The sequence below is a fragment of the Cavia porcellus genome, unplaced genomic scaffold (genome assembly GCF_034190915.1).
Source record: "Cavia porcellus strain 051 isolate PalLab524CR breed Dunkin Hartley unplaced genomic scaffold, mCavPor4.1 scaffold_1, whole genome shotgun sequence".
In the NCBI taxonomy this organism is placed as follows: Eukaryota; Metazoa; Chordata; class Mammalia; order Rodentia; family Caviidae; genus Cavia; species Cavia porcellus.
Window position 1 is genome coordinate 133,323,982 of NW_026947484.1, and position 20,563 is coordinate 133,344,544.

The window sequence follows — 20,563 nt, forward strand, 5'->3', positions numbered from 1 at the left end:
GAGCACCTGCTTGGCAAGTGCAAGGTCCTGAGTTCAATATTCAGTACCAAAAAACAACAGCAAAAAAAAAAAAAAAAAAAACCCAAAACAACAACAACAAAAAAATCAGATCATCTGATTTAGGTTTCAAACTGGGCATGGTGGCATATGCCTGAAATCCTAGCCCTCTGAGAGGCTGAGGCAGGAGAATTGAAAATTCATAGCCTCATCCTGGGCAGTTTAGCCACTTACTGAGATCCTGTCCTAAAATAAACAGTTTTAAAAAGGGGTGGGGCAGTAGCTCAGTGTGAAGGCCCAGAGTTCAATGCTTTCCTCTGAGCACTGTTTACATTTTGCCACCTGATTTCTCCTCATCCTTCAAGGCCTGGCTTGAGTATCTCCTTGGCACTGCCTCTTCCCTCAGGAAGGCGAGCTCCACTAATGACCACAGAAATTCCTGTTTTCTTGGAAGAAACACGCCTCACAGTTTGTAATTTTGCTTATGCTATGGCTGTCCTTATCTGTCTCCTCCACCTGTGTTCCACCAGGGGCAGGGATGTGCCTGTTTTCTGCTTCACTCCTGTGCCTCACACAGTAACACAGTAAATATTTGTTGAATGAATGAACTTGTCCTCAGTGCACCCTCATTGACAGTGAGGTTTAATTTCTTTTTCCTTTTTGCCATGTTGGCAGTGAGGGTTAATTTTTTTTTTTTTTTTTTTTGGTGGTACTGGGAATTGAACCTAGACCTTCACACTGAGGACAGAGCTATGTCTTGAGTTCTTTTAAATTTTTTTAAAACAGGTTATCACTGGGGCTGGGGGTTTAGCTCAGCGGCATTAAGTGCCTGCCTTGAAAGCAGGCAGTTGTGAGTTCGATCCCCAGTACTGATAAAAAGGAAAAAGACAAAAAAAACAAAAAACAGGTTATCACTAAATTGCCAAATTGCCCAGGCTAGGCCCAAACCTGAAATCTTGCCTCAGCCTCAGAGTTCTGAGATTAGTGATATGCACCACCACACTGGGCTTCTTGAAGGGAGACATACATTCCAGAGTCAAGGCAAGGAGAGAGACCAATAGTGACTGCGGAAAGGCAGGAGCCGGGTAATGTAAGTCAGAGACTTTGTCTAAGCAGAAGGAAGTAGTGAGTGCCTTTCAGTTGTTACTGTCACAACTAGTTTGTCATTCTTTATTCACACCATCTCTGATTTGCTTCCAAATATAGATATAAAATTATTTTTATATAGTTTGGAGTTATGCTACTCAGGTGCACTTTAAGAGTGTCTTGTGCTCATTGGTACCTTTGGATATCCTTTGTAGTATAATATTTATGTATTAAAACTATATCCCCAATCAAATATCAAATGTTGTGGTGAGTTGGGGCACAGCTCAGTGGTATAGTGTATGCTTAGCATGTGCAAGGCCTCAGTACCCAGCACCACTAAAAAAGAAAGAAAAAGCCAGGCATGATAGTACACACTTGTAATTCCAGAACTCTAGGAGGCTGAGACAAGAGGATTGCAAATTGGAGCCCAGTCTAGATGTTACAGCTTTTGTCTAGATGTCCCTCCAAAACCTCATGTGATTGTAGGTAGGGAGTTTCAAAGGTGGCTGGCTTAGAATGTGTGCCTAGGGTGTGCGACACTAGGATTCAGGGTGTGGTAATGGAAGCTCCACCCTGGGTATGGATGGCTCATAGCCTGTATAGGATAAAAGGGAAAAGCAGGCAAGCTGCTTGCTGCTTGCTGCCTGGCTGCTTCCTGGCTGCCATTGCCTGAGCTGTTTCCCCTCTGCAGTACTCTTCTGCTGTGCCACCCTGCCTTACAGCAAGCCGCCTGTGAACCCTCCACACCTGAAACCTGAAATAGACCATTCCTTCTCAAACTTGTGGGTGTCAGGTGTTTTGTCTCAACCATGAGAAAAGTAGCTACAATACTAGGCAACTTAGCAACTTAGTGAGACGCCATCTAAAGCAAATGGGCTAGGATGTACCTCAGTGTGAAAGCCCTAACTTCAATCAGTACAGCAAAAAGAAACAAAGTGAAAGAAAAATTTTTTTCTAAGATTATAACAGAATTTTGTAGTCTCTCTCACTCTCTCCTTTTCTTCTTCCTCCCCTTCTCCTTCCTTTTGTGGTACTGGAGAACACAGAGTCTTCATTCTGAACTACATCTTCAGTCCATTTTTATTTTTTTTATTTTTTTATTTTTTGTCTTTTTCGTTTTTATCGGTACCAGGGATCGAACTCACGACTGCCTGCTTACAAGGCAGGTGCTTATGCCGCTGAGCTAAATCCCCAGCCCCTTCAGTCCATTTTTAAATATCTTAAATTTTGAGAAGGGGTCTTGCTAAGTCACTGTGTTGTCCAGGCTGGGTTTGAATTTACAATCTTCCTTCTGCAGCTCCCCAGGGTGTTAGAAGCCACCAGCCTGAGCAACATAAGTATAGCAAAAGTCCATCAAATAAATAAATAAATAGACTAAAATCAAATTAGCCTTAGTACGGGTTCCTCCTTCCTTTGAAAGAATATAAACAGAATAAAGTGATGAGAGAAAACAGTGATTAATAATGGGCAGAAAGTCTTTAGGCAAAATTACTGAGTTTGACGATTATGCCTTTTCTGTGTACTTTGGGAATAAAAAAGTCCTCAGTCTCTCCTTGGCAATCAGGATAATCTCTCCCTGAGGGGCTTTCCTGCTGGACAGAGAGGAGGTGGTACCAAACTGATGAAGACATTTTGGTGCAAGCATTTGATCTTCCCACACTTCTCAGATCGCACCATGTGATAAGCAGCCTCTTCTAACCCTAGAATCTTTTTTATTTAGGCTGAATCAAAGTTTCTGATTGTCAGACTGACTGAGTGGAGGGTGAGGAAAAGGGACATTTTATGATACAGTATATCTTTTTTACCTTTTGAATTTGTACAATAACGTGTGGATTAAAATTTTAAGTTGTTATCATTATTTGCAGATGACATGATACTTTTCATAGACGATCCAAAACTCCACTAAAAAGTTGGTGGATATAATAAGCAAATTTACTAGGGCAGCTGGATACAAAGTCACCACTCAAAAATCAATAGACTTCTTGTACACAAATAACAAACTCATTGAGAGAAAAATCAGGGGAACAATACCTTTCACAATAGCATTCCAAAAGAAAAAGAAAGAAATATCTAGGATTCAATCTAACAAAGGATGTAAAAGACCTCTACATTGAAAACTACAGTACTCTAAAAAAGGAAATTGAAGAGGACATTAGAAAATGGAGAGATATCCTGTACTCTTGGGTAGAAAAAACAATATCATGAAAATGGCTATACTTCCAAAACTGTTATGTAGATTCAGTGCAATCCCAATCAAAATTCCAATAGCATATCTCACAGAATTAGAGAAAACAATCCTAAAATTTATCTGGAACCAGAAGAGACCTAGGATAGCAAAGGCAATCCTGAGCGACAAAGACAAGATAGGGGGCACCACAATCCCTGACTTGAAATTATAATAGAAAGCTACTATGACAGCTGGGGATTTAGCTCAGTGGCCTAAGCTCCTGCCTAGTAAGCATGAGGTTGTGAGTTCAATCCTCAGTACTGAAAAAATAAATAAATAACCTACTGTGATAAAAACAGTGTGGTACTGGCAAAAAACAGACATAAAGATCAATGGAACAGATTCGAAGATGCAGAAACAACTGCAGATACATTAAGCCACCTTATCTTTGACAAAGGTGCCAAACACATTCACTGGAAGAAAGATAGCCTCTTTAATAAATGGTGCTGGAAAAACTGGCTCTACACATGCCAAAGATTGAAACTAGACCCATGTCTTTCACCATGCACTAAGCTAAAATCAGAATAGATCAAATATCTTAGTATTAAAACAGAAGCATTAAATCTGATAAAAGATAGAGTAGGCAAAACTCTTGAAGACATTGTTATAGGCTAAGATTTTATGAACAAAACCCAGATTGCTTAGGGCAATCACAACGAATCAACAACTGGGATCTTACCCTATTGAAAATATTTTGCACAGCAAGACAAACCACTAAGAGAGTGAAGAGACAACACACAGTGTGGGAGAGAGTGTTTGCCAGCTGTTCCTCAGACAAAGGATTACTATGGAAGAACATACAAAGAACTCAAAAAAAGTCAGTCCTCCCTGATTTAAAGACCCAATCCCAAAATGGGCATCTGAGATCAATACACACTTCTCAGATAGAGAAATACAAACAGCAAATAAATATATAGAAAAATATTCAGTATTGTTGGTCATTGGAGAGATGCAAATTAAAACAACACTGACATTCCACTTCACCCCAAAGAATGGCTATTACCAAGAAATCAGCCAATAATAACTGCTGGAGGGGCTGTGGGAAAAAGAAACCCTTCTCCATTGTTGGTGGGAGTGTAGACTGGTGCAGCCACTGTGGAAATCAGTGTGGAGATTCCTCAAAAAACTACGACTACAGGTCCCACTTGACCCACCTATTACTTTTTTGCATATCTTCCCAAAAGAATTAAAAACATCACACCACAGTGATGTATGTGCACCCATGTTTATAGCAGCACAATTTATAATAGCCAGATATTGGAAGCAACCTAAATGCTCATCAGCTGAGGAACAAATAAAAAAGATGTGGTATTTTTATACAATGGAGTACTATTCGACCATAAAGAAGGGTAAACAGGAGACTTCTATAGGAAAATGAATGCAACTTGAGAACCATATTCATAACTGAAACAAATCAGACACACATGTATAAACATTGTGTTGTCTCACTAGTGTGAGAAGCTGAAAAAAACATGTATATGTATATATGTATGTTAAAAAGATAGTTAAGACAGTTATAATACTCATCTCTCTGAGTTCACTTGAAGATTTGTGCCAGTATTGTTCAAACAATTGAATGCAGATGTCTGGGTGAATGATTTGGGGATGACAACGTATGTACCATTGTCCCACTTGACATGTTTTGAAATTTTGTTTTATTTTTTTATTTTCTTCTTTTCCCTGTTGAAATAAAATGGATTTGAAAAAAATTTAAGTTGTTATTAATAAGATTTGTTTAAGATTGAGAAGGGAAATTTAAAATTTCATTTTTGGACAAGTATAGCTTTCTGGGTTTACTTTTCATGCCTAACTTGTTTGTTTGATTTGTGACTTTGTGCTAGGAAGTTTTAGTCTGAGGACCTCTCCCTGTAAATCACACCCAAGTTATCTCATGGAAACAGATTAGTTTATGCACGACTTCTCCTTTCTTCCACTTTACTGTCTGTGTCCCACCAGGAAGCAATGAGTCCTGTTCAAACAGGCTGACCACCTGGAGACCAGAAGCAGTCACACACCCGCCCTGCACTTGACTAGCAACGTGACTCTCTGCACGGCAGTAGATGCTCTGGATTTTGTGTGCCTGTGCTGGGCAGGGGATAGGTCCACCACGCTGGAGTCAAAGCGAGCACTTCGACTTCTGGCTCTCCTGTTTGGTTGTGGGCTAAGCTTTGGCAGGCTTCTTGGCCCTTGAGCTTTAGTGTCTATAATGTGGGGATAATACTTCGATTTTATTTTGTTAAATGGGAATGGCCAACTCCATAAAGCTCACCGTGCAGATCCCTTGCCGCTAGGTGCTTTATAAAATGTAAAGCAGAAAGCCAAATGAGGGCTCTTTGAACACCAGGCTGTCAGTCTCTCTGACTTTTCTAAATTGTGATTGAATTCCAGACAAGATCTGTTTTTCTAGTTGGGAATTAGGCGAGCTTTTCACAGAGTTTGCCCCAGGCAGTAGGAGGAGGGGTGAGGGCTGAGAGCCAAGGACTTCCCTGCTGGAAGGGAAGCCTGTAGTAGATACTGTTCTTCCGAGCCTGGGCGAGTACACAACCTTCGAAAAGGCTGAGTCGCACATTTAAACACAGACACCATACCGGATGCTGCTGCTAATAATAATAGTAACGCCAGAGCTGGTGGTGTGTGCCTATAGTCCCAGTTACTCTGGAGGACGTTGAGGCAAGAGGATCACCTGAGCCCAGGAGTTCAGGGATAGGCTGAGCAGCACAGAGTCTTAGAAAACAAAGCACCAACACACACACACACACACACACACACACACACTCATATACTGTATATTGAAGTACATCTGCTGTTCATATATTATCCTGTGCCCTGAAAGAGGACAGCACAGTAACTTCAACACAGTACTTTGATATTTAAGGCCTAATTGCATTTTCTGTTCCTTTGAAGTGATATATATATATATGTATATATATATATATATATATATACATATATATATATGCCAGAGAAATTTTTTTTTAAAGGGTCAAAATGATGAGTACATTCTCTGCTCAAAAACAGTAACAACAATAAGGTTGAGATATTGTAATAGACACTGAAAATGGGATAATCACATTTAACTGTATAGATATATTCCTATGTATAGGTAGCAGCAGAGCATACATGTCTAAATCGAGTTGCACGAATAAATCACAGGTAAACTTTCTCAATACATTATTTGTTTCTTCCTTTGCTATTAAAAAAAATTACACACATAGCCAAGTGTGGTGGCACACACCTATAATGCCAGTACTTTGGGAGGCTGAGGCAAGAGGATCATAAATTCAAGCCCCAGTTTAGAAAAGTGTCTCAAAATAAAAATACAAATCGTCCTGGAGGTATAGATAAGTGCAAAGGCATTGGCTTCAATCACCAGTTTAAAAAATTACACGTATAATTCATTAAAAAATCATTCTCAGGGTGAGAGTCAACAAGGACACAGAGCAGAGGCTATGGTGCCTTCCCTGCTCTGCAAGCTTCCCAGCCCCTCCCCTTCCTCATTCCCCCAGGCAATCAACCCCCTTCCAGGAGCAAATCACAATTACCACTTGGTTGTATATTCCAGGCCATTTTCAAATGAAAGTTTCATTCTTGCTATCTTTAAATTATGAAAGTTTCATTCTTGCTATCTTTAAATTGTTTCCTTAAGCAAAAAAGAGACTAGAAAAAGCAAGAAGAAAGTGGGATTCAGTAAACTGCAAACCATGCTAGGCTTTTCAAAATGTGACAGGCAGAATGCAAGTTGACCGTTCTGCAGCTTCCAGACAGGGCATCTGGCCATCTTCCCTTCAGTAAATACCGTTGATTGACTGGCTCTGGCTGCCAGAAACAGCCAAACGCAGGAGAACTGATGAAACCCATGATCCTGCACTTCTTCATGTTGATTCTTTGTGCTCATCTGTCTCCCTGTGTGCTGGGAATGGGAGTTTCTTTTACAGTAGCAAGGACACACTTCTCTGCTTCTGTTTCTTCTTTAAAGGTTAATGTCAAAGATCTGTCCAGGCCAGGTCAAAGAACCTGACATCAGAAATATTGCTGCTATATTTACCTCCTTACTTGCCTTTCAGGCAAAGCAATTTGTATGTTAAAAACCGGCAGACACAGACTGTCCTCGGTTATCTTCAGAAGAGGAAAACATTAAATTTTAAAGCTGTGTATAATTTTGCTTTGCAGCAATTCCTTTAGTGTCCAAATATTCTTTTTCTTTCTCCTTTCGCACCCTACTCTCCATGCTGGGAATGGAAGCTGGGACTTTTGCTCTGAGCTACATCCCCAGGTCTTTTCATTTTTTCTTTTGAAAACAGTCCTCCTGAACAAACAGGAGATTTACAAGTAGAGTCATCTCTGCATTTGCTTTGGCTGAAACATACAGACCTCTGTTCCTTCACCCACTGATCCCCTATAGATCAAGTGTTTTTATTTTCAAGCCTCAGTTTTCTGCTCGGGGTAAAATAGGACAGATCAGTACTATTTCACCTAGAGTCATTTGGTTAGGAAAATATATGATAAATGTGAGTAAAGTCTTGGGAGTGTGGTTAATTCAATTCTGATTTGATTCAACAAACAACCCCTGCTCTACTCCTGCCACTACCTTTTAAAAAACAAAGCCTCTTTTTCGTGTGTGTGAAATTCATGATTTTTTTTTATTTGAAAAAGATTAAGACAAAAGAGGGCACAACAAAACAGATCAGAACAGAACAATCCAAGCAACACAGTGTTTCACCACAAAACAACCGACATAACAGTAGCTACCATAGTGTCTCTTTCCTTGAAATATTTGAGTATATCTTTATACACTATAGTATCAAACATAACAAAATAGTATAAAACCATTCAAGAGAGTGAAAGTATTACAGGGTATTCAGAACCAACTAACAGAAAACAAACAATGGTTACTATATTATCTCCTTGTCCATAAAAAATTGTGTTTATACTATCACACATAATAAAATCCAGTAATATACAACATGATACAACTGATGGAGACAAAAGAACAAAAAGCATGGTAGGACCTCAAAACAAGATGATATTAAATTAGCACTGGCTATTATAATGTCTTATTTGCTTCAAAATAGCTGATCATACCATCACAGACAATAAAATGAAACAACCCAGAACAAAACCATTCCAAGTAATGAATGAAAACATTATAAAGCTTCAAAGCAATACAATGGGGAATCATGACTACCATATGCTTTTATGTTCTTACCATTTCTTACACTAGGAAGACTATACAATATTTATACATGTGAATTTGATTTATTTCGCTTATGAGTATGGTTTCAAGCTGCGTCCATTTATAAATATCTCAATGTGATCATTCTTTATAGCTGAGTAGTACTCCATTGTATAAAAATACCACAACTTTTTTTATCCATTCCTCAGTTGATGGACACTTAGATTGTTTCCAAGATCTGGCTATTACAAATTGTGCTGCTATAAACATGGGTGCACATATATCACTGTGGTATGATGTTTTCAGTTCCTCTGGGAATATGCCTAAAAGTGGAATAGCTGGATCAAATGGGACTTCCAATCCCAGCTTTTTGAGAAATCCCCAGACTGACCTCCACAATGGTTGCACCAGTCTACACTCCCAACAACAGTGCAGGAGAGTTCCTTTTCCCCACAGCCTCTCCAGCATTTGGTGTTGGTGGTTTTCTTGATCCTGGCCATTCTTTCATGAGTGAGATGGAATCTCAGTGTGGTTTTAATTTGCATTTCTCTAATGACTACTGATGCTGAACATTTTTTCATATATTTATTTGCCGTTCGTATTTCTTCATCTGAAGGAGGTATAGATAAGTGCAAAGGCATTGGCTTCAATCACCAGTTTAAAAAATTACACGTATAATTCATTAAAAAATCATTCTCAGGGTGAGAGTCAACAAGGACACAGAGCAGAGGCTATGGTGCCTTCCCTGCTCTGCAAGCTTCCCAGCCCCTCCCCTTCCTCACTCCCCCAGGCAATCAACCCCCTTCAGGAACAAATCACAATTACCACTTGGTTGTATATTCCAGGCCATTTTCAAATGAAAGTTTCATTCTTGCTATCTTTAAATTATGAAAGTTTCATTCCCCAGAGGATGAGTACCTTGAGAATGAGCCTTTGTGTGTGCTTTGCTTCTTCCTGTCCTCTGTGGAAGAGCCCTAATCCTCTCTTTGCTTCTGGCAACCTCCCCAACCAGAGTATCAGACCTGCCCTCTTCTGACCTGCCCACCCATTTGCACACTCATTTCAGCCATTTCCACATTTCATCATTGAGAAAAGGGGATTCATTGGTTAGCAGGTGGGGAATGAGCTATGCCTACATCATAGTGAAAGGTTAAGATTCTTTAAAAATTTTTTAGATATTTGTGAAGCAAAATCTTACAATTTTTTTTTTTTTTTTTTTTTTTTTGGTGGTACTGGATTGAACCCAGGGTCTTCACACTAAGCTAGATCTCAGCCCTTTACTTCTTTCTTTTGTTCCCTCTTTCTTCCTCTTAGTCTGTTTCTCTCAATATCTCTTTCCTCTCTCTGTCTGTTCCTCTTTTTCTTTTTTGAGACAGTGTTTTACTAAATTGTTAAACTACCCACACTGGGCTTGCATTTATAATCTTCCTGCCCCAGCCTTCCAGACAGCTGGGATTACAGGCATGCACTCCCACACCCAACTGGTGAATGCTAAGCTAGTGCTCTACCGCTGAGCTATACCTGCAGCCCACATCTTGCGCCACTCATGTCTATATGTATGTATGTAGATAGGTGGATGTAGTACTAGAGATGGAACCCAGGGCCTTCAAACTAAGCAACATTCCCAGCCCCTATTTATTTATTGTTTATTTATGATAGGGTTTTTTGGCGCATTGAAGGGAGAATATAAAGTAAAAAATGGCCTTTATTCTAAGAACATGGAGAGAACCCCATGACTGCCAGAGCCTGGCTTTCTCTGCTGGAAACATGGGGTGGGGAACATACATATAGTTTTCAACTGGGGTGTTGCCCAAGGTGGCATTGCTGATGCACGAGCAACTGATTGGGACCCCCCCCCCACGCGCCACAGGTAATCATAGGAGAGGGGAAAGTGACCTCAAGGTAAACATCCCTTGGCCCCGCCTCCCACTGCCGTAATATCATATCTAGGGCAAATCCTTTCAATTTATTCATCCATTTTGATATAGGGGCTTGCTAAATTGCTCAGGCTAGGTTCAAACATTCGATCTTCCCACCTCAGCCTCCCAGAGTACTGAGATAACATAGGTCAGCACCACCACACGGGGCCAACTTGAATTTTAATTGTATCATCTCACTGCATGCAGTTGGCATCCTCTGAGATAGTGCCTTTTATTTTACAGATGAGGAAAACTGACATACTGAGAAGTTCAAGATGACAAACAACACAATCAGGATTTTAATTGTCTGTTGTCAAAGTCCCATTATGTCTTATACTTTTTTTTAAACTTCTCCCTTTCTCCCCCCCCCCAGTTCTCATCTCAAATTAAATCCATTATTTTAACACTGCAGCCTACATGTTCTGTATTATAGTCCTAGATATCAAAGTCAACATATCCTCAGTTCTTTGGTTCATATAGGCCTACAAAACAATGGTCCTGTTGCTTGAGTGTCCCTGTGCCTGCCCACCCCCCCACACAGACACCCCGCACAACGAAATGGGAGGCAAACCTCTATCACCTGCATTCCCAGCAGCCTCAATGTTTATTGAAGGAGTTTGGAGCTTTGGTTTAAAACTTTGTTCCCTGGGGTTAAACTGCATTAGGTTAAATTGTAGCCTTTGCACTACTAACTATCTCTCAAGGGTGGACCTCAATGCTTCAAAAGATTTTAGCCCGCCAAATAAACATTATTCAGTCATTTCTCTTTTTTCCTTTAAAATAACCTGCAAAACCTGTGGGACTCGAACCGAAAGCAAAGGGCAAAAGTCAAAAAAAACTTGAAAAGAACTGGCAGGTTTATTTAAAAAAAAAAAAAAAAGAAGAAGAATTGGCAGTTTCTATTAGGTCCTTTGAACCAAAAGGAACTGCCCCTTCCCCGTCTTCATTAGCTCCTCTGTTGGAGCTGGGGGCTCAGAGTGACCGCGGGGAGGGATGGTGATGGATCAGGAACATGAGGGAAGTAAGTCCCAGTTCTGTCACAGTGGGATGGAAGCTCCGTCTGGTAAGAAGGAGGTTGAGAAGGGGGAGACTAGGGTCCTGAGTAAGGAAGGAGGGAGAAAAGGGTGGTGAGAGGAGGAAAAGGAGAGAGCAAAAGGAAGGGAGCAGCTCTGGGTGTTTGGCCTGGAGCAGGTAGTTTATAGCTTGTAGCCAATTAACTAAATTAGAGCTTACTTTGGTTCAGCTGAACAGAAGGGCATTGTATTAGGATGGAAAGATAACAGGTACTGGATAGAGGCATGTTGGGGTTTCAATTCCTACTTTTTTTCACACCTCTATAATTTCTGAATCTGATGGAATAAAATAATTATTGTTGTACTTGTTATGTATGAGATATGTTAAAAAAATCTTGGGCTAGAGAGGTAGATGTAGTTCATAATCCCTAGCATATGTGAATTCCTGGTTTAGTTATTAGCATGTGCACACACACACACACACACACACACACACAAATCCTGGTATTGATAGACATTAATTGAAATTTTAAGAATTACTTTATGTATGGATTTTTTTCTCTCTCTCTCTTTTTTTTTTTTTGAAATGGGGACTCCCTCTGTATAAATTTACAGTGATGCTCTTGTCTTAGCTTCCTGAGTGCTGGGATTACAGGTGTGCACCACCATGCCTAGCCTTTATGTAAGGGTTTTGAGACCTCAAAATTAAAGGACTTGCACAATCTACATTCTCATGTATTTTTAGTTGGGATAAATCATGAAACAAACAAAAGAACATAATCTTTTTTTTTTTTTTTTTTTGTCTTTTTCATTTTTATCGGTACCAGGGATCGAACTCACGACTGCCTGCTTTCAAGGCAGGCGCTTATGCCGCTGAGCTAAATCCCCAGCCCCAAGAACATAATCTTAATGAATTCGCTGATCCTCAGGGAGGATAGAATGTGAGCAAAGCAACTAAAATGTCAAAATTTTGCATTTCCTATTTTTGGAGGAGTGGATAACTGTTTTCAACATGAAGGTTACCAAGAATATACTAAGGGCTTTATTTCAAGTTAGATCTCTCTCTCTCTCTCTCTCTCTATATATATATATATATATATATATATATTCCCCATTTTAGAGTCTTCATTCCAAGACCTTCTGTGTTGGAGGTGTGACATTTCAGGGTGCAGTTGGAGCTTCCAAACTTCTACCTGACTTTCATGTTTTTGTTCCCTTCTGCTGACTAATACGCCAAGACTTCACCTCAGTGTTCTGTCTAAACCAACAGCCCAGTCTCTCCATCTCCCATCTCTGGGGGAAGATTAAGGGAGGAAGGTGAGCTCCCAATAACTGTATTAAGTGGTCCCTAAGCAAGTTTATCTATTGTTTGTTTGTCCATGTTTTAGCGACAATCTTTGTGTTTTCAATGTATTTTTACTGAGTCTAAGTCCTTTAATTTCAAAGTGAGCAAAATAAAACAAACCATCTTCATTACAATTGATTTAAAAACTCAAGCAATGAATAGGATCAGAGGGCTAGCTCTCTTCTTTGCCTCGTGCTCGAGGGTGGTCTGCTGGGAAACTAGTTTAGTCAGATAGATGGACAGAGATTTCTCCAATGTAAGCATATTCCAGGGACAAGAGTTGAAAAGCAGTGAATATTTGACGGCTTTCACTCAAATTGGTCAAGATCTCCTTGCACAAATCCAATGAAGCAACAAGGCCATCCACAAGCAGCGTCTCCACCAAGGACACCCTTCCCCTTCTCCCTGAGTCAGAGTGAGCTCAGCCACCCTCAGGGAAGCCTTCTTCTGACTTCCTGTAGCAGTGTGGTTGGGTGTGAGCTGCGCTTAGGGTTTCTGCACGCTGCTTTCACCTCCAGTGTGGTATGGTAGCTTAGTTATTATGAGTGGACAGTTAGAACAGGCAAAAGAAAGGGCAAGGTTGAAGAGCTGTCTTTTTCATTAACATTTCTTCCTATTAAGAGTTAGTCTGAATATATATTCATTGCAGGTTGGACTATAAGCAGTATAGAGATAACCTGCTCTTTCCACCTATACCTAAAGTAAACTTGGAAGAAGTTTGAAACCATTCTTTTTATATATCTATGTATGTTTTGCCAAGCTTAAAAAGAGTGTATAATTAAAACATTTGTGAATTTCAAAAGAAGAAGAAGATGAAGAAGAAGAAGAAGAAGAAGAAGAAGAAGAAGAAGAAGAAGAAGGAGAAAGAAAAGAAAAACAAAATAGCTCAGGTTAAGAATTAGTCCAAACAGCTGGTTAAGCTTAGAAAAATAAAAGAAAACACAAGAACCACCACCCCCCAAAAAAGAAAGCAAGAACAAAACAAGAACCAAAGATTAAGGGTTAGGATTAGGATACAACCCCTGGAAGAAGAGCTCACAATAGTGTCCTCAGCTGACAGCTCCACCCTACCTCCATACCGAACTTGAGAAACTGAAGAAATTTGAGAAATGCAAAATAACCAGTTTCTTCAGAACTCATTTAAAACAAGCTGATTGCCGTGTGCTCTGCTTATTCACATAGGAGCAGGACAAAAAACACGATTTGGCCTTTCTTTTGGAATCTCCTCCTAGAGACCTTTACTTTTTTCTTATTTCCAATGAAACACTCTTAAATTCCTCCTCTTGGCTTGCGACTTCATTCTTCCACTTTGTGAAACTAAGAACTCAGTTTGTTTTGTACAGAATTAACTGCTTCAGTAGCATCATCAAAGACTGATTGCAAATTGATTGCCATGGCACAGCATATGTTTCTCAAGAGGGTGTTTGTTTATCACTGCTGTTTTTGACAAGTATTTAACACCAGGAAAAAGAAAAGGGAAGAGAAGATGGGAAAGACAGGAGGAAGGGGAATGAACCTCGGCAACCCTTATTTTCAGCCTCCAACCTCTTGACTCCCTTCTCTGCCTGGCTCCTCACTCCTAGAAAGAGGACAGTTTCCCCAGTCACCAGACAAGGAATATCAGAAGAGTTTCCTGTTTTGAAAAAAAAAAAAAAAAATGCATGTTAAGTTTCCAGTTTTTTGAGACTGGCACAGAAACAGACAAAGTGTTTATGCACTGATAGCATATTTTTTAAAAAAATTCCAGTTTCTATGAAAACCTTTGTTCTGAGTCCAGTTTAGCCCTGTGAAGAAATTGAAAGCTCCATCTCTGTTTTTGATTCTAATGATGACTTGAGGACTTTCCTCTTGCTCAATTTGTTCATCCATAAAATGAGCCTGTGTTTTAATTTGTGTGATTTCTGATTCATTAGTCAGTTGTCATCAATTTATGAGCAGGTTGCAACTGGCATTTTAGAGTTAAAATCAGAGTGTACTGTTTGTGGCAAGGTAAAGATTATTTCATGACACTTGGTTTTGGTTGTACTTTGGGACACAGGTACTAGATTATGGGGTAAAATGTACTTTCAGTATGTTGAAGTTAAACAAAAAATTTAATGAAATACAATAAAAACTAACAAGAGCAAAATCTAAAAAGAAGTCAGACAATATGATTTTTTTTAAAAGTCCCTATCATTTTAATCCACATGAATTTGACAATGTAACCATTCTAACAGGGGGAAAGAAAGACTGACAGGAAGTGAAAGAGAGATTCTTTAGAATAGTTCAAAACAGGAAGCCCACTACAGAACAGGTGGAACCAAGAGAAAGACACCAGAAAGCTAAAAAACAGAAATTCTCTTCAAAAAAATTGTTCACTTTGGCCCCAAACTGCCTTTCCAGCGTTAAGTCTCTACCTCGGGTATTGCCTTATTTCTGATTGGAAAGAACACTGTTCTCAGGGAGCTGTTCTCTCCAACCCCACCCTCCCTTCTCCTGTGGTTATTTATAGTCTTTATGCCCTTCCTACTCCTCTCCCCCATCCCCTGGCACCCGTGGAAGCCTGTAGGTGCTGGGTCTAATTACTAGTGGGATCTGGCTCAGCTCTGTTCAACCCTGGTGGTCTGCAGCATATGTTCCATGCACTCTCTGTGTCTGGAATGTGGAGGGGTAGTGGTGAGGTAGGTACAAGGGAGGGTGAACTGTAGATTGTCTGCATTGTAGGGGCAGAGGGAAATTTCCCTTCCACCCCCTGAAGTTTCCCTGAAATAAATTGTGGAAATTATATGAGAGAAATAGAAATTTATTAAGGTATAAAAGAGGAGAAATCACAGCACGGGAAAAATCGTGGGACTGTTATTAGCCACTAGCCCATCATGAATGAAGAATTTATGTACCAAATCTAGTGTGGTGACACATGCCTATAATCCCAGCATGGGAGGCTGAGGCAAGAAGATCAAAGGCCATAGGTTCAAACTCAGGACCAAAAAGAAAGAAAGAAAGCAAGAAAGAAATGAAACTTATAGAGCCCCCTTTTGACAGAGGAGAGAAAAGGTAATATCTGAGAAATTGTAAATGATTTTAGGGGAACTTGATGGAGTTGGAGAACATATTGTACTCTGGGGCAAAGTCCAATAGTACTGCAGAACTGAAAACAGATTACTAATAATTCACCAAGAATTAAAAAAAATACTTAAAAACATTTTTAAATTTTTTAATTAAAACATTTTGGTTTTGGCTGGGGATTTTAGCTCAGCAGCATAAGCACCTGCCTGGCAAGTGCAAGGTCGTGAGTGATCCCCAGTACTCCCCCCAGAAATTGTTTTGTTATATTTTTTGAGACACACACAGTCTTGTTATATAGCCCAAGACTGACTTTGAAACCCTGTGATCCTTCTATTTCAGCCTTCTTGCGTGCTGGGATTACATAATTCAAAAAAAATTTTTTTAAATGTTTAAAATTTGAGATAAGGTCTGGCTAAATTGCTCTGGCTGAGCTAGAATTTGCAATCCTCCTGCCTCAGCATCTTGAGTACCTAGGATTACAGGCTAATACTCCACTACCAGCAGATTGTAAATGACTATGGCACCAAAATGGAGGATAATGCTGTGTAACAAGTCTGTCCAGGTAAGTAGACACACTTATCTTTCTTCCTGTCATATGAATTTAGTCTTTCTGGTTAACAAAATTTCAGCAAGAAGACTCAAAGCAACTGAGTTCTTTTGACTTCCCTATTCAGGTAAGAAAGGGATTTGCAGAAGGGCTTTTGCTTAGCTGGGAAGGGGAGAAACAAGGGAAGAGAAGAGCTTTGATGCTGAGGTAGGTTCTGAGGTTTCTCAGCATGTCAAAGCCCCAGGTTTTTGGGGTATCATTTTCCAGCCCCAACAATAGCGATAATTTTCTGCAGAGCCAGAGTTTTCCTAGGCAGGCAAACTTGTATAAATTGAAAATGTACTTGGCCAGAGATTTAGCTCAGTAGTATAGCATCTGCCTGGCAAGTGCAAGGTCCTGAGTTTGATTCCCAGTACCAAACAAGAAAGAAAATGTATTTGATTCCCAGTTATCATCACAAGTTTGAAATATCCTGGTCAATAGATCAGAAGTGCCTCCCATGACCCACTCCCTCATCCACGCCAAGGGCCAGACTTTGCTGCAGGGTGACAAAGTCAGCCAGGAAGATCTAAGCAGAGAGAGAGAGAGAAAGGATCTGGGTTTATGGCCATATCATCCTGAGCTCACCCTGTATCATTATGTTATCAACTGATCTCGAAGCTAAGCGGGGTCCTGCTGAGTTAGTGTGTGGACAGGAAAGGAGTCTGAAACTCACTGCAAAATGGGCCTTAAGGCAAGGACAATCTGACTTTAAAAATTCCTTTTAATAATCACTTTTTTTTTGGTCTTTTTTTGGTCTCGCTATGCAGTTAGGGTGGCCTTGAGCTCACTTTGTAGCCCAGGCTGGTCTCGAACTCACAATAATCCTCCTGCCTCAGCCTCCGGAGTGAGCTGGGATTACAGGTGTGAGCCACCACGCCCGGCTTAATAATCACTTTTTAAAAGAGGGATTTTAAAAATTTGATGAACAAATGAGAAGTGATAGCAGAGTATTTACTCTTTTGCTATGGGGGCAGCCCAGTTTAGGATAAGGAGATAAGAGGTCTTAGTGCATAAGATTAGGCCTCCTTCTTTGGCCAGGAATGCTTCAGGACAGTGCTTAGCAGAACTTTATGAAAGTAACAATTATTCTGAAAGTCTATGGGGGAAAATGTGTTAAAAGTCATCCCTCTATCCCCCTCCCTACCACATGTCAAAAAAACTGGTTGTGGCACACGCCTATAATCCCAGTACTCAGGAGGCCGAGGCAGGAGGATTGCTTCAAATTTGAGGCCAACCTGAACTGCATAGCAAAACCCTGTCTCAAAACCAAACCAAAACAAAACAGCCATCCCTCTAGATTCTTGGACAATCTGAGTCTCTGCCTGGAAATCTGAAGCTGTGTAAACTAAAAGACAGGATTTCAGGGTTCTCTTCTTTTACAACTGACCAATCAGATGACCTTCGACTTTTGGCTTGTCTTCTGTTTCTCATTCCTTTTTCATTAAATAAATATTCATGCAGACAATAATGGCTTCCATTGCCAGGTATTTTTAAGATGGTTTACCTAAATTTTTTTTTTTTTTTTTTTTGTCTTTTTCCTTTTTATCGGTACCAGGGATCGAACCCACGACTGCCTGCTTGCAAGGCAGGCACTTATGCCACTGAGCTAAATCCCCAGCCCGGTTTACCTAAATTTTAAGAAGTAGTACTTAGACCGTGTCTCAAAATAGAAAACAAAAGAAGGGTTGGGATGTCGCTCAGTGTTAAGGTCATGGATTCAGTCCCCAGTACTGCAAAAACAAAAAAAAAAGTGATATTAGTAGAAAAGAAGCAGCATATTATCTCCATGTTTATGTATTAGAAAACTAAAGCAGAGAGAATGGTTAGTAACTCGCCTGAGTGCTGAGGTATTTGTGTACGTGACTAAGTGAGGTTTGGCCTCACTGGAGGCTATGTGACACCATGCTGAGTAACCTCTGCTGGTTGCGGGGGGAGTGGGGAGGCAAGGAGCTAAAGAGGAAGTTAAAGACTATTCTAGACCTGCTCTGCGAGACTCATGGATGCCAGTGTTTACCGGGAAAGGCAAGTCATGGTTTTTCTGTTTCTCCCCCCATGACCTGGCCTAGAGCTGCAGTCTTCTAATGCTTTTTGCTCTCTTAGCTTGCAGAAAAAACTCTGAAAAACCAAGTACTCTTTCAAACATTTTAAAGTTGATAGCTAACATTGTTTTAAGTTTAAAAGTTATAAAACATGATTACTGTGACTGTTACTATAAAACTATGAATTCACTTTTAGATAGATTTAAAGGAATATAATTATCAAACTAGTTTTCTATTTTTAGGAATCACTAGTGGAACAAGTTTAATATAAAAATATATATGATATATTAGGAATATTCAAAGTAGACTTCCAATGGCTACCAGCAGAGTCAGGGTGAAAGCATGCAAAATGGCTGTCTGCACAGTGGAAAGCCAGAAGACCCAGTTGAAAGTCAAAGGCCTGGAGCTCACTGCAGAGTCCTGTGCAAGCCTGTACTGGGAAGCCAAAAGGTCTACACTGGAAGGCTCAAAGAACTAATGATAATGTTCAAAGGTGATGGAGAAGAGCACCTTCTAAGGAGCAAAAGGACAGACTTCCTTCTTCTTTCCCTTTTATTCCATCCAGACCACAAGCCTATTGGCTGATACCATGATCCTGCATGGATCTTCCCTATTCAGTTTACAGCCTACATGTCAAGCAACACAAAGAACCGTGCTCTGCTAATCCACTAGATATTTCTTTTTCTTTTCCTTTTTGTTTTTTTGGTTTTACTGAGACAGGGTCTCACTCAGTTCAGGCTGACCTTGAGCTCATTTTGTAGCTCAGGTTGATTTCAAACTCGAGAATTTACAATGATTCTCCTGGCTCAGCCTCCTGAGTACTGAGATTATACATTTGTGCCACCACGCCCAGCTCTCCTAGATGTTTCTTAGTCTATTTAAATTGACAGCACAGGCTGCGGCCCCTCCAGGGGGAGAACCACCAGCTCCTCCTGAGATCTGTGCCATGCTGGAACTTAGGATGCTGGGAAACCAAGCAAGCAGCTCCCCTCCCTGGTAAGCGGCTGTGGTGTGGCAGGTTGTGGCCTCTTCAGGGAAGAACCACCAGCGTCTCCTGAGATCCGTGCCATGTTGGAACTTTACAACACTGGGAAACCAAGCAACCAACCTGCCTCCCTGCTAAGCAATAGTGAGCCTTCTGGTGAACGGGCTGAGAGTCAAACATCCCACTTCCCTTACCCCCCTTCTCCTGCCCCCCATTAACAGATGGGAACCAGAGATCTGAGCATCTCTGGGGAGGTTGACCATAGCAAATAAGGGGGATTTCCTTATACCATCTCTTTGAAGGCAAATATTTTTATTACTGTTTTGCTCTATTCTGATTAATGGTACTGCTCTATTCAATATTCTGTTTTGATAAGTTCTATAATGTTCTGTATTTCATTTTGATATATGTAATTGAAAGTACAACTATTGTGAAAATAACAAGATATACTGCGATACCTATTACAGATACCCCAGTAACCTGCTGTGAAGCTCTGTACCAATTTCACCACACTGTCTCAGCTGGCTTTATTCTGTCTTGTTCTGTTGTATTTTACTACCTTCAAAATAAATAAATAAATAAATTGACAGCACAATGAACCATCACACCATAACTGAATTAGAAAATTTATGACTATGTTCTTCAGTTGGAAGATTTATATTGTTTTTTTTTCTTTGAAATTACATTTTTGTTGTTGTTGACTTTTGTCTTTCAGACAGTACCTTGCTGTGTAGCCCAGGCTAGCTTCAAACTCTTTTCTCTTTTCTTTCTTCTTCAGTCTTCCAAGTGTTGGGATTAGAGGTACGCTCCACCACACATTCAGGTTTTTTTATTTTGTTTTTGTTTGGTTTGTTTTTTTTGCGACAGGGTCTTGCTTTGTAGTTTTAGACCTTGAACTCATTATGTAACCCAACCTTTCCTCAAATTCTCAGAGATCCTCCTACCTCAATTTCCTAAGTCCAGTCACTCCCAGCTTTTGAAATCATATTTTGATTCTACTTTTATGTAATCTTTCTTTAAAATAATTTAGTAATTGGAAACATTTATTGATCACTCTCATGTGCATATTTTCTGCAACAAAAAACACATAAACTTTGACTGGCATATACAAGGCCTGGGTTCAACCTCCGGTACTGAAAAGACAA

The 20,563-nt window shown here is 40.1% G+C and overlaps 1 long non-coding RNA gene across 14 annotated transcripts in view; it reads left to right on the forward strand.

Annotated features, from left to right (window-relative positions):
• LOC106025564 (uncharacterized) overlaps positions 1 to 20,031 on the forward strand; it is a 72,083-nt gene extending 52,052 nt beyond the window's left edge. For 7 of the 14 annotated variants that reach the window (XR_010049596.1, XR_010049592.1, XR_010049585.1 and 4 more), the window contains 2 exons: positions 12,536 to 16,367; positions 18,676 to 20,031. This is a non-coding gene — a long non-coding RNA (uncharacterized LOC106025564). Of the gene's footprint in view, positions 1 to 362; positions 4,686 to 10,645; positions 12,510 to 12,535; positions 16,368 to 18,675 lie in introns of those variants that run through there. The other 7 variants (XR_002788983.2, XR_010049583.1, XR_010049600.1 and 4 more) reach the window with 7 other exon arrangements.
• The last annotated feature ends 532 nt before the right edge of the window (positions 20,032 to 20,563 follow it).